The sequence below is a fragment of the Haliotis rufescens genome, unplaced genomic scaffold (genome assembly GCF_023055435.1).
Source record: "Haliotis rufescens isolate VD_foot unplaced genomic scaffold, xgHalRufe1.0.p SCAF_11, whole genome shotgun sequence".
NCBI lineage: Eukaryota > Metazoa > Mollusca > Gastropoda > Lepetellida > Haliotidae > Haliotis > Haliotis rufescens.
The window spans coordinates 19,452,678-19,465,149 of NW_025963791.1; positions in this window are offsets into that span (position 1 = coordinate 19,452,678).

A 12,472-nucleotide genomic window follows, 5' to 3' on the forward strand; every position below is an offset into this window, starting at 1 on the left:
TTACCCTGTGGTCACCTGACATGCAATTGTATTGAAGGTGTGTGGAGCTTCAGCTACATGGACTGAGCTACCCTGTGGTCACCTGACATGCAGTTGTATTGAAGGTGTGTGGAGCTTCAGCTACACGGACTGAGCAACTCTGTAGTCACCTGACATACAATTGTATTGAAGGTGTGTGGAGCTTCAGCTGCGCGGACTGAGCTACTCTGTAGTCACCTGACATACAATTGTATTGAAGGTGTGTGGAGCTTCAGCTACATGGACTGAGTTACCCTGTGGTCACCTGACATACAATTGTATTGAAGGTGTGTGGAGCTTCAGCTGCACGGACTGACCTATCGAACTGACCACATTACTGTGAATACCAGAAACAATATCCAAACCAAAACAAAATCTCATTAAAATCAGATCTTAGTTCTCGCTATCGCTAAACAAAGATCTGAGGACATCCCATTACGGGTCACGTCAGAACGACCTTTCATCCGACCAATCAAAGCGTCGCTTACCAGATCATGAAAGTGACAGTCAGAATGTGTTTTCTAATCATGCAACCTCGAAAACGTTAATGCGGGGTATTCCGAACGACATTTACGGCCCATACGACTGATTCCGTCAAAATTATCGCCTGTCTCTCGCTTCCGTGGGATAAACATTTGAACGGAGGAGGCGTTGCAAAGTACGTGGGAAGCACTGCCATACAATCGCATCCATAAATTAGACCTTCATGAATGTTCGTTTGTTCAGTTTTCAAAATTTTACTCGAGAACTGTGTCAACATATTTTTCAAGCGTAGTCTGAAATGGAAGTCGCCAGGTTGAAACGAGTGCCGTAAAGCTGGAGAAGGCTGCCTTCTAATTGGCTGATGTCGACTTCTTGTTAGTCGTTTCAGTGGTCGGTCAAAGGTCGTTCTGACGTGAACCGTAATGGGATGTCTTCAGATCTTTGTTTAGCGGCAGTGGCGTAGCCTTGTGGTTAAAGAATTCGCTCGTCACGCCGAAAGCCCGGCTTCGATTCCCCACATGGGTACAATGTGTAAAGCCCATTTCTGGTGTCCCCCGCCGTGATATTGCTGGAATATTGCTGAAAGCGGCGTAAAAAAACATACTCACTCACTAAACATACGTACAAGTTTGCAGGACATTTGTTGGTTTTTACTCACGCATCTTTAACCTTTTACATGTGATGGGTTTAAAGTTTAAGTCATAAGGTAGGCCAATGTTTGGTATGTATTTTGGTCAGAATGAATTGAATAAATATTGCTTTACACCGCATTAGCAATATATCAGATATTCGCCGCGATATGTTGGTCAGAAGTCCATGAAAACACTATTAACACAACATCGAAATTGTATTATTGTAGTTATACTTAATAATTACAAGTAAGTAACAACCTTGTTTGGTCATTTGAATAATTCTTTTACATTTTGCACTCTACCTGGAACTAACTATCTGTAGTGTGGTAATTAATACAGGATCTGTGTCATGTCTGTGTCAACAAATACACGTTCAGCACGTGGGAATAGACACAATTCATGTAAATGGTGATAATAATAATACAAGAGCATCAAAGCCCTTTATTATCCATTCGGTAAGGGAGATGCTGTTCAGTACATCTCAAGTAACAGCTGATTGGCTATTCCCCTCACCCCCCTCACACACACACACTAGACTTAATATTTACTTGAAAAAAATCTACTGAATATATTTTTGTATTTCCCAATTAGGATAATCGTTTACACTTGTTGCCATTGCTTATGGTAAACACAAAACGTATACAAGGCTAGGGACAGATAATCCTTCATTCCTCGTCACACGTAAATTATTCTCAATTTCCATAGCCAAAAGAAAGCTCTGCTAAAAACAGAGTCGATTATACGATTCCGTCACTATCAAATTGTGAGTGAGTGAGTGAGTGAGTGAGTATGGTTTTACGCCGCTTTTAGCAGTATTCCAGCAATATCACGGCGGGGGACACCGGAAAATGGGCTTCACACATTGTACCCATGTGGGGAATCGAACCCGGGTCTTCGGCGTGACGAGCAAACGCTTCAACCACCAGGCTACCCCACCGCCCCTTATCAAATTGTGATGATACCTGATGTTCACGAATTGGTAAGCGTATCCTTTCCATCAAGTGGCCCCGTCACAAACACATGCAAAGTCAAGTCAATTGTGCACCTAAACGAACCACGGAAACAAATGGTTCAAGTCAAAATAGGGAATTGCATTGGACATCACGTGCTTCAATCGATCGTAGCATGTGAATATAAGGTAGTAGAAACCTATTCTGTTGTTTGGGGCCTCCGCGGCAGCTGTATTTAAAGCCCATTTAACAGGAAGTGTAACGATATTTTGTATATGTGTATTGAGTGGAGACTTACATAATACGCGTTATTTTAAAGTAGACCTTGACTGGACCTTTTCACTTTGACAGTGTCTTTAAATTCCCCAAAGATGCATTCTTGACTCTTAAACTGGTGGACTACAAAACTAATTTTGGCATGCCTTTTTATTCTGATAATGGCATCATAGTCTCTTCAAATGTGTATTCAACAATGGAACTATAGATCGGGGGTAATGTGTTCAACATACTATCATCATAGTTACCCTGAATGGCAGTCACAGATTCAAATAATTCTTACAGGTATTTGGATTCAGGTGTCGCCTTCTGTAGTCAGAGAAAAGTACAACGTCATCTATGTCTGAGTCAAAAATATAAGTACAACGTCATGTGTCTGAGTCAAAAATATAAGTACAACGTCATGTGTCTGAGTAAAAAATATAAGTACAACGTCATGTGTCTGAGTCAAAAATATAAGTACAACGTCATGTGTCTGAGTCAAAAATATAAGTGCAACGTCATGTGTCCGAGTCAAAAATATAAGTGCAACGTCATGTGTCTGAGTAAAAAATATAAGTACAACGTCATGTGTCTGAGTCAAAAATATAAGTGCAACGTCATGTGACTGAGTCAAAAATATAAGTGCAACGTCATGTGTCTGAGTCAAAAATATAAGTGCAACGTCATGTGTCTGAGTCAAAAATATAAGTGCAACGTCATGTGTCTGAGTCAAAAATATAAGTACAACGTCATGTGTCTGAGTCAAAAATATAAGTGCAACGTCATGTGTCTGAGTCAAAAATATAAGTGCAACGTCATGTGTCTGAGTCAAAAATATAAGTGCAACGTCATGTGTCTGAGTCAAAAATAAAAGAAATAAAATTTCATCAAACTGTTAAGTTGTTTTTATTCTGAAAGTAACCAACAAAACATGATTATATGGAAGCTGAACCATTGTGTGAATGGCTATTACAGATTGACTGAAGTTTGGGCACGCCATGCAGAAACCTGTGATTGTGGGTTCGAATCCCGGTTCGCCCCGATTATGTTTTTGGATTTGTCAGCACCATACCTGTGCGCGTGGGTTTCACCAAATAAAATCTAAATGAAGCACAGCAGCAAACCTGTCAGCAAACAAGGTAAGTGCTAGATAGCCGATCTGAAGTCTTTCAGGAGCTGTAATCTGGCCTTTCGGTTGCGGTTTCTCCTCTTCTCGTGGGCCGACTGCCGCCTGTCCTATACTGCTCCTGCAGTGTCTCGTTTGTCTTCAGTATTTTCTTCAGGTTTTTGTTTTGTATGTTGTTTAACGCCGCACTCAGCAATATTCCAGCTATGTGACGACAGTCTGTAAATATCGAGTCTGGACCAGACAATCCAGTCACTGAAATTATGAGCATCGGTCTACGCATATGGGATACGATAACATGCATCAACCAGGTCAGCCTGTCTGACCACCCGATCCCGTTAGTCGCCTCTTATGACAAGCATTGTCGCCTTTTACAGCAAGCATGGGTTGCTGAAGACCTATTCTACTCCGCATATTCTCCCGTCTTCAGGTAACAAGCATGTACAGTTCCAGATGTGCCCTTGAGATGATTTTCTTCAGGCGGTCGTTCAAACTCTCCAGATAGTGGTTCTCGGTCCGTCTGTAGAATAGTGGTGTCACTGAAGTGATGGTTCTCGGTCCGTCTGTAGAATAGTGGTGTCACTGAAGTGATGGTTCTCGGTCCGTCTGTAGAATAGTGGTACCACTGAAGTGGTGGTTCTTGGTCCGTCTGAAAAATAGTGGTGCAATTGAAGTGATGGTTCTCGGTCCGTCTGAAAAATAGTGGTACCACTGAAGTGGTGGTCCTCGGTCCGTCTGTAGAATAGTGGTACCACTAAAGTGTTGGTCCTCGGTCCGTCTGTAGAATAGTGGTGTCTCTGAAGTGATGGTTCCCGGTCCGTCCGTAGAATAGTGGTGTAACTGACGTGATGGTTTTTGGTCCGTCTGAAAAATAGTGGTGCCACTGAAGTGATGGTTCTCGGTCCGTCTGAAAAATAGTGGTTCCACTGAAGTGGTGGTTCCCGGTCCGTCTGTAGAATAGTGGTGTAACTGACGTGATGGTTCTTGGTCCGTCTGAAAAATAGTGGTGCCACTGAAGTGATGGTTCTCGGTCCGTCTGAAAAATAGTGGCACCGCTGAAGTGGTGGTTCTCGATCCGTCTGTAGAATATTGGTACCGCTGAAGTGGTGGTTCTCGATCCGTCTGTAGAATATTGGTGTTACTGAAGTGGTGGTTCTCTATCCGTCTGAAGACTAGTGGTGCCCGTGAGGTGATGGTTTTTGGTCCGTCTGAAGAATAGTGGTACCAATGAACTGCTGGTTCTCGGACCGTCTGTAAAATAGTGGTACCACTGATGAAGAAGACCACCCTCTATCCAGTTCTGGGTCATATGGTCAGCCGTGAAAGGCACCGCTGATCTCCTAGCATGTCATTAACGTCCCATCTCCCATATATAACATAACAGCGTAACTGGCTTAGAAAAGATAATATTATTTTATAGTTTGTAGTTTTGTTTACAGAACAAGAAAATATAGTAACTTCCTGTTATTAGGTTGATCATAAATAAGTGTATAAACCAGTATCAGTTTTCCACCTGATTAGCTGGAAGAAGTTAGGGCTGTATCTCGACGGATGGAGATATTGACGTCTTCCTATTCTCTGTAGGTGATCTGCTGTGTCCGTCTCTCGTCCACCTGCTCAAGTTGGCCACCCAGTCCCTGAGACAATCACTAGGCGAGGTGTCACTCACTCACTTCCTGTAAGACCCCCCACATCCACGCAACCAAACACCCCCCCACACACCAACAAACCCAACCACCCAACCCCCAAATACCCACCCCTCCTCCAATAATGACACTTCCCTATCTGCCCCTGTCGTATAGTCAGAATGCCGTGCCACGAGGAAGTAGATTTTGTGGGTTAGTTTGATAACGGGACTGTGCAGATTTCGTCAAGGCTATATCACCATGTGAGGATAGGACAGCGGTTATGATGTCAGGCCACACCCACCGTCTACCATTGTCATGCTTAAATCTGAACTGGATGTTTGCATTGCGTATCTATGGTTCCGTGTAATGCATGGTGATAGTAATATAACATCGTAATCCTAGCCCTCATAGGATTCCTTTTGAAGATCACCCACTTAAGAATGTCCACAGTTTAATCTGTCAGTAGAAAAGCTCACATTCGCCGCACACCCTCATATGTTGAATGGTACAGTCGCTAAATCACTAAAGATTTGTGCTTTTCAAGGATAGGGCCTCTGCTTTAGGAGTGTTCGGTCAAGATTAATAAAGACTTATCAGTTTGAGGACACTGTTAACTCAACGGGGATGAAACATGATAATTACACGTCTCTTACCATTTCACGTGGAAGATACATGTCTGTCAAAGGTCAAGGCCATCGTTTCTGTCATTGGGCAAATGTGTGTGTCATTAATTGTCAATGACTTAGGCCAATTACTGGTGCCGTTTACGATGCTAATATTTAATAGTTGTTGGATCTTATGAAGCTTTTAAGTGTAAATTCATTGTGTTTCGTCCCTTGGAGACGCCAAAAATTGTGATCGTGGGTTCGAATCCTGATTATGTTTCGAGATTTGTCAGAACCATACCCGTGCTCGTGGGTTTCATCAAAGTGGTAAACGTCTGAGACCTGCATCACTTCGGGCTTCTTTCATCCCAAATGAAGCTGACACACCGCGACATAACTGGAATACTGTTCAAAGCGGCGTTAAAACTCACTCACTCACGCATGGGGAACTCACGCGCGGGCACTCACGCCTAAAAATGTTGATATCAAGGTTGGCATGCAATGTCATTATGACGTGGATATTGTCATACTCGTATTTGATTTTAAGCTTATTTTGTCAGTCAAGCAACGCAGATGCATTATTTCCCACACTGATAACCAGGAAGGTGGCAAGACTTCCTTGTAAGTTTGCTTGAAGCATGTGACCTTTTGATTTGACATATTTCCTTTAAAGTCACGTTTGTTAAAGTGAAAGTCAAGCGGCCTACGGAATCACGATTAAATATTTCCTTAAATGAAGAAGAGGTGGCGGATTTGCAGGGAATACTAACCCATATAGCCTCACTGGTGTCATCATTTTCAGTGTCAATTCATATAGCTTTCACAGCTATATTGCCCATTACGCCAATTGGAATCTGTTTCGGCGGATAATCTAGACTGGTTTTTCTCTTGCATTGACAATTAATATTTAATTGAGTTGTTACGCCATCCCTCTTTTAGGGCGTGTCGCTTGTGTCTCCTGTTACCAGGTATGGGTTTTGTCAGTGAATATGTTATGATACAACATTGATCAGACGAATGACCACATATTAGGTAGTTATTTTCAATAGCATAACATTTACACCACTATAATAGAACGTTATATGTTTATTATATTTTGCCTTTTATGTCCAATAGAATCTGTTTCGGCAATTAATCTATTTCCTGTCTTTGACGGTTTGTATTTCCGTTTATGGTCGGAGGAAAGTCAACAGCAACACAATTCGTTGTTAGAGCGTATGATATGGAGATTAATATACGAAGAACAACATTTAAGGGAACTCCTGTCATTTTCAGCTATAAGAATGAAGTGACTTCCTTTGTTCGGCGAAACAGTTACTGAACGCGGAAAGCAAATTCATGTACATCATGGTGTCCATAGTTACACATCCTGGTAACTGGCATGTGTCAATAAAGATTATAATCACATGGTTCATTGAACGGGTAGGTTAAGATTAGGGTGGGTAGAGGACAGAGAACTGCCAGGCAGGATCGATACGGAGCCCCCATTGAGTCGAAGAACTGATTCAGTTCTGTGCCAGAACTTCAGGGCTGCCACGGGAATCCGACTCTCGACGTCAACGATACGAGACAGGTTGAAAAAAAGCGGGTCTGAAATCAAGACGTCCTTCCAGAGGAAGCATCTTTCATGCATCATGGACCACAGTGGCACAGCTTTACAGGTGGTGGACAACGTGTTTGGAGATGGCGTGGAGAGGAGGAGGAACTATCCGGCATCAGTCCAAGAACACGATAGATGCGGTGGTGGGGACATCATGGTTTACTCCACCGCCCCTTATCAAATTGTGATGATACCTGATGTTCACGAATTGGTAAGCGTATCCTTTCCATCAAGTGGCCCCGTCACAAACACATGCAAAGTCAAGTCAATTGTGCACCTAAACGAACCACGGAAACAAATGGTTCAAGTCAAAATAGGGAATTGCATTGGACATCACGTGCTTCAATCGATCGTAGCATGTGAATATAAGGTAGTAGAAACCTATTCTGTTGTTTCGGGCCTCCGCGGCAGCTGTATTTAAAGCCCATTTAACAGGAAGTGTAACGATATTTAGTATATGTGTAGTGAGTGGAGACTTACATAATACGCGTTATTTTAAAGTAGACCTTGACTAGACCTTTTCACTTTGACAGTGTCTTTAAATTCCCCAAAGATGCATTCTTGACTCTTAAACTGGTGGACTACAAAACTAATTTTGGCATGCCTTTTTATTCTGATAATGGCATCATAGTCTCTTCAAATGTGTATTCAACAATGGAACTATAGATCGGGGGTAATGTGTTCAACATACTATCATCATAGTTACCATGAATGGCAGTCACAGATTCAAATAATTCTTACAGGTATTTGGATTCAGGTGTCGCCTTCTGTAGTCAGAGAAAAGTACAACGTCAGATATGTCTGAGTCAAAAATATAAGTACAACGTCATGTGTCTGAGTCAAAAATATAAGTGCAACGTCATGTGTCTGAGTCAAAAATATAAGTGCAACGTCATGTGTCTGAGTCAAAAATATAAGTACAACGTCATGTGTCTGAGTCAAAAATAAAAGTACAACGTCATGTGTCTGAGTCAAAAATATAAGTACAACGTCATGTGTCTGAGTCAAAAATATAAGTGCAACGTCATGTGTCTGAGTCAAAAATATAAGTGCAACGTCATGTGTAGAAAAAATATAAGTGCAACGTCATGTCTCGAGTCAAAAATATAAGTGCAACGTCATGTGTCTAAGTAAAAAATAAAAGAAATAAAATTTCATCAAACTGTTAAGTTGTTTTTATTCTGAAAGTAACCAACAACACATGATTATATGGAAGCTGAACCATTGTGTGAATGGCTATTACAGATTGACTGAAGTTTGGCACGCCATGCAGAAACCTGTGATTGTGGGTTCGAATCCCGGTTCGCCCCGATTATGTTTTTGGATTTGTCAGCACCATACCTGTGCGCGTGGGTTTCACCAAATTGGTTAACGTCTGAGACCTGCATAACTTCGAACTTTCCTCCCACATTAAGCTGACACGCCGCGATATAACTGGAACATTGATAAAAGTCAACCGAGTCAGCGAGCTCGTTAGTCGTATCTTACGACAAGCATAGTCGCTGCTTACCACAAGCATGGGCTGCTGAAGACCTAGTCTAACCCGTATCTTCTCGGTCATTTCAATATGCAAAAGACACATTTTAAACAAAGTACGAAAAGACCTTATTTGGTTTACATCTCACAAAACATTGCAGATTTTAAGGCACATAAAATGTTTATTCTAAATGAAGCACAGCATCAAACCCGTCAGTAAACAAGGTAAGTGCTAGATAGCCGATCTGAAGTCTTTCAGGAGCTGTAATCTGTCCTTTCGGTTGCGGTTTCTCCTCTTCTCGTGGGCCGACTGCCGCCTGTCCTATACTGCTCCTGCAGTGTCTCGTTTGTCTTCAGTGTTTTCTTCAGGTTTTTGTTTTGTATGTTGTTTAACGCCGCACTCAGCAATATTCCAGCTATGTGACGACAGTCTGTAAATATCGAGTCTGGACCAGACAATCCAGTCACTGAAATTATGAGCATCGGTCTACGCATATGGGATACGATAACATGCATCAACCAGGTCAGCCTGTCTGACCACCCGATCCCGTTAGTCGCCTCTTATGACAAGCATTGTCGCCTTTTACAGCAAGCATGGGTTGCTGAAGACCTATTCTACTCCGCATATTCTCCCGTCTTCAGGTAACAAGCACGTACAGTTCCAGATGTGCCCTTGAGATGATTTTCTTCGGGCGGTCGTTCAAACTCTCCAGATGGTGGTTCTCGGTCCGTCTGTAGAATAGTGGTGTCACTGAAGTGATGGTTCTCGGTCCGTCTGTAGAATAGTGGTGTCACTGAAGTGATGGTTCTCGGTCCGTCTGTAGAATAGTGGTACCACTGAAGTGGTGGTTCTCTGTCCGTCTGAAGAACAGTGGTGCAATTGAAGTGATGGTTCTCGGTCCGTCTGAAAAATAGTGGTACCACTGAAGTGGTGGTTCTCGGTCCGTCTGTAGAATAGTGGTACCACTGAAGTGATGGTCCTCGGTCCGTCTGAAAAATAGTGGTACCACTGAAGTGGTGGTCCTCGGTCCGTCTGTAGAATAGTGGTGTCTCTGAAGTGATGGTTCCCGGTCCGTCCGTAGAATAGTGGTGTAACTGACGTGATGGTTCTTGGTCCGTCTGAAAAATAGTGGTGCCACTGAAGTGCTGGTTCTCGGTCCGTCTGAAAAATAGTGGTTCCACTGAAGTGGTGGTTCCCGGTCCGTCTGGAGAATAGTGGTGTAACTGACGTGATGGTTCTTGGTCCGTCTGAAAAATAGTGGTGCCACTGAAGTGATGGTTCTCGGTCCGTCTGAAAAATAGTGGCACCGCTGAAGTGCTGGTTCTCGGTTCGTCTGTAGAATAGTGGTACCACTGAAGTGATGGTTCTCGGTTCGTCTGAAAAATAGTGGTACCACTGAAGTGGTGGTTCTCGATCCGTCTGTAGAATATTGGTACCGCTGAAGTGGTGGTTCTCGATCCGTCTGTAGAATATTGGTGTTACTGAAGTGGTGGTTCTCTATCCGTCTGAAGACTAGTGGTGCCCGTGAGGTGATGGTTCTTGGTCCGTCTGAAGAATAGTGGTGCCATTGTTGTGGTGGTTCTCGGTCCGTCTGTAGAAAAGTGGTACCACTGAAGTGCTGGTTCTCGGACCGTCTGTATAATTGTGGTGCCACTGAAGTGCTGGTTCTCGGTCCGTCTGAAGAATAGTGGTGCCATTGATGTGGTGGTTCTCGGTCCGTCTATAGAATAGTGGTACCACTGAAGTGATGGTTCTCGGACCGTCTGTATAATTGTGGTACCACTGAAGTGCTGGTTCTCGGTCTGTCTATAGAATAGTGGTACCACTGAAGTGATGGTTCTCGGTCCGTCTGAAGAATAGTGATGCCCGTGAGGTGATGGTTCTTGGTCCGTCTGAAGAATAGTGGTGCCATTGATGTGGTGGTTCTCGGTCCGTCTGTAGAAAAGTGGTACCACTGAAGTGATGGTTCTCGGACCGTCTGTATAATTGTGGTGCCACTGAAGTGGTGGTTCTCGGTCCGTCTGAAGAATAGTGGTCTCTCTGAAGTGGTGGTTCTCGGTCCGTCTGTAGAATAGTGGTACCACTGAAGTGCTGGTTCTCGGTCCGTCTGAAGAATTGTGGTGCCACTGAAGTGCTGGTTCTCGGACCGTCTGTATAATTGTGGTGCCACTGAAGTGCTGGTTCTCGGTCCGTCTGTATAATTGTGGTGCCACTGAAGTGCTGGTTCTCGGACCGTCTGTATAATTGTGGTGCCACTGAAGTGCTGGTTCTCGGACCGTCTGTATAATTGTGGTACCACTGAACTGCTGGTTCTCGGACCGTCTGTAAAATAGTGGTACCACTGATGACGAAGACCACCCTCTATCCAGTTCTGGGTCATATGGTCAGCCGTGAAAGGCACCGCTGATCTCCTAGCATGTCATTAACGTTCCATCTCCCATATATAACATAACAGCGTAACTGGCTTAGAAAAGATAATATTATTTTATAGTTTGTAGTTTTGTTTACAGAACAAGAAAATATAGTAACTTCCTGTTATTAGGTTGATCATAAATAAGTGTATAAACCAGTATCAGTTTTCCACCTGATTAGCTGGAAGAAGTTAGGGCTGTATCTCGACGGATGGAGATATTGACGTCTTCCTATTCTCTGTAGGTGATCTGCTGTGTCCGTCTCTCTTCCACCTGCTCAAGTTGGCCACCCAGTCCCTGAGACAATCACCAGGCGAGGTGTCACTCACTCACTTCCTGTAAGACCCCCCACATCCACGCAACCAAACACCCCCCCACACACCAACAAACCCAACCACCCAACCCCCAAATACCCACCCCTCCTCCAATAATGACACTTCCCTATCTGCCCCTGTCGTATAGTCAGAATGCCGTGCCACGAGGAAGTAGATTTTGTGGGTCAGTTTGATAACGGGACTGTGCAGATTTCGTCAAGGCTATATCGCCATGTAAAGATAGGACAGCGGTTATGATGTCAGGCCACACCCACCGTCTACCATTGTCATGCTTAAATCTGAACTGTATGTTTGCATTGCGTATCTATGGTTCCGTGTAATGCATGGTGATAGTAATATAACATCGTAATCCTAGCCCTCATAGGATTCTTTTTGAAGATCACCCACTTAAGAATGTCCACAGTTTAATCTGTCAGTAGAAAAGCTCACATTCGCCGCACACCCTCATATGTTGAATGGTACAGTCGCTAAATCACTAAAGATTTGTGCTTTTCAAGGATAGGGCCTCTGCTTTAGGAGTGTTCGGTCAAGATTAATAAAGACTTATCAGTTTGAGGACACTGTTAACTCAACGGGGATGAAACATGATAATTACACGTCTCTTACCATTTCACGTGGAAGATACATGTCTGTCAAAGGTCAAGGCCATCGTTTCTGTCATTGGGCAAATGTGTGTGTCATTAATTGTCAATGACTTAGGCCAATTACTGGTGCCGTTTACGATGCTAATATTTAATAGTTGTTGGATCTTATGAAGCTTTTAAGTGTAAATTCATTGTGTTTCGTCCCTTGGAGACGCCAAAAATTGTGATCGTGGGTTCGAATCCTGATTATGTTTCGAGATTTGTCAGAACCATACCCGTGCTCGTGGGTTTCATCAAAGTGGTAAACGTCTGAGACCTGCATCACTTCGGGCTTCTTTCATCCCAAATGAAGCTGACACACCGCG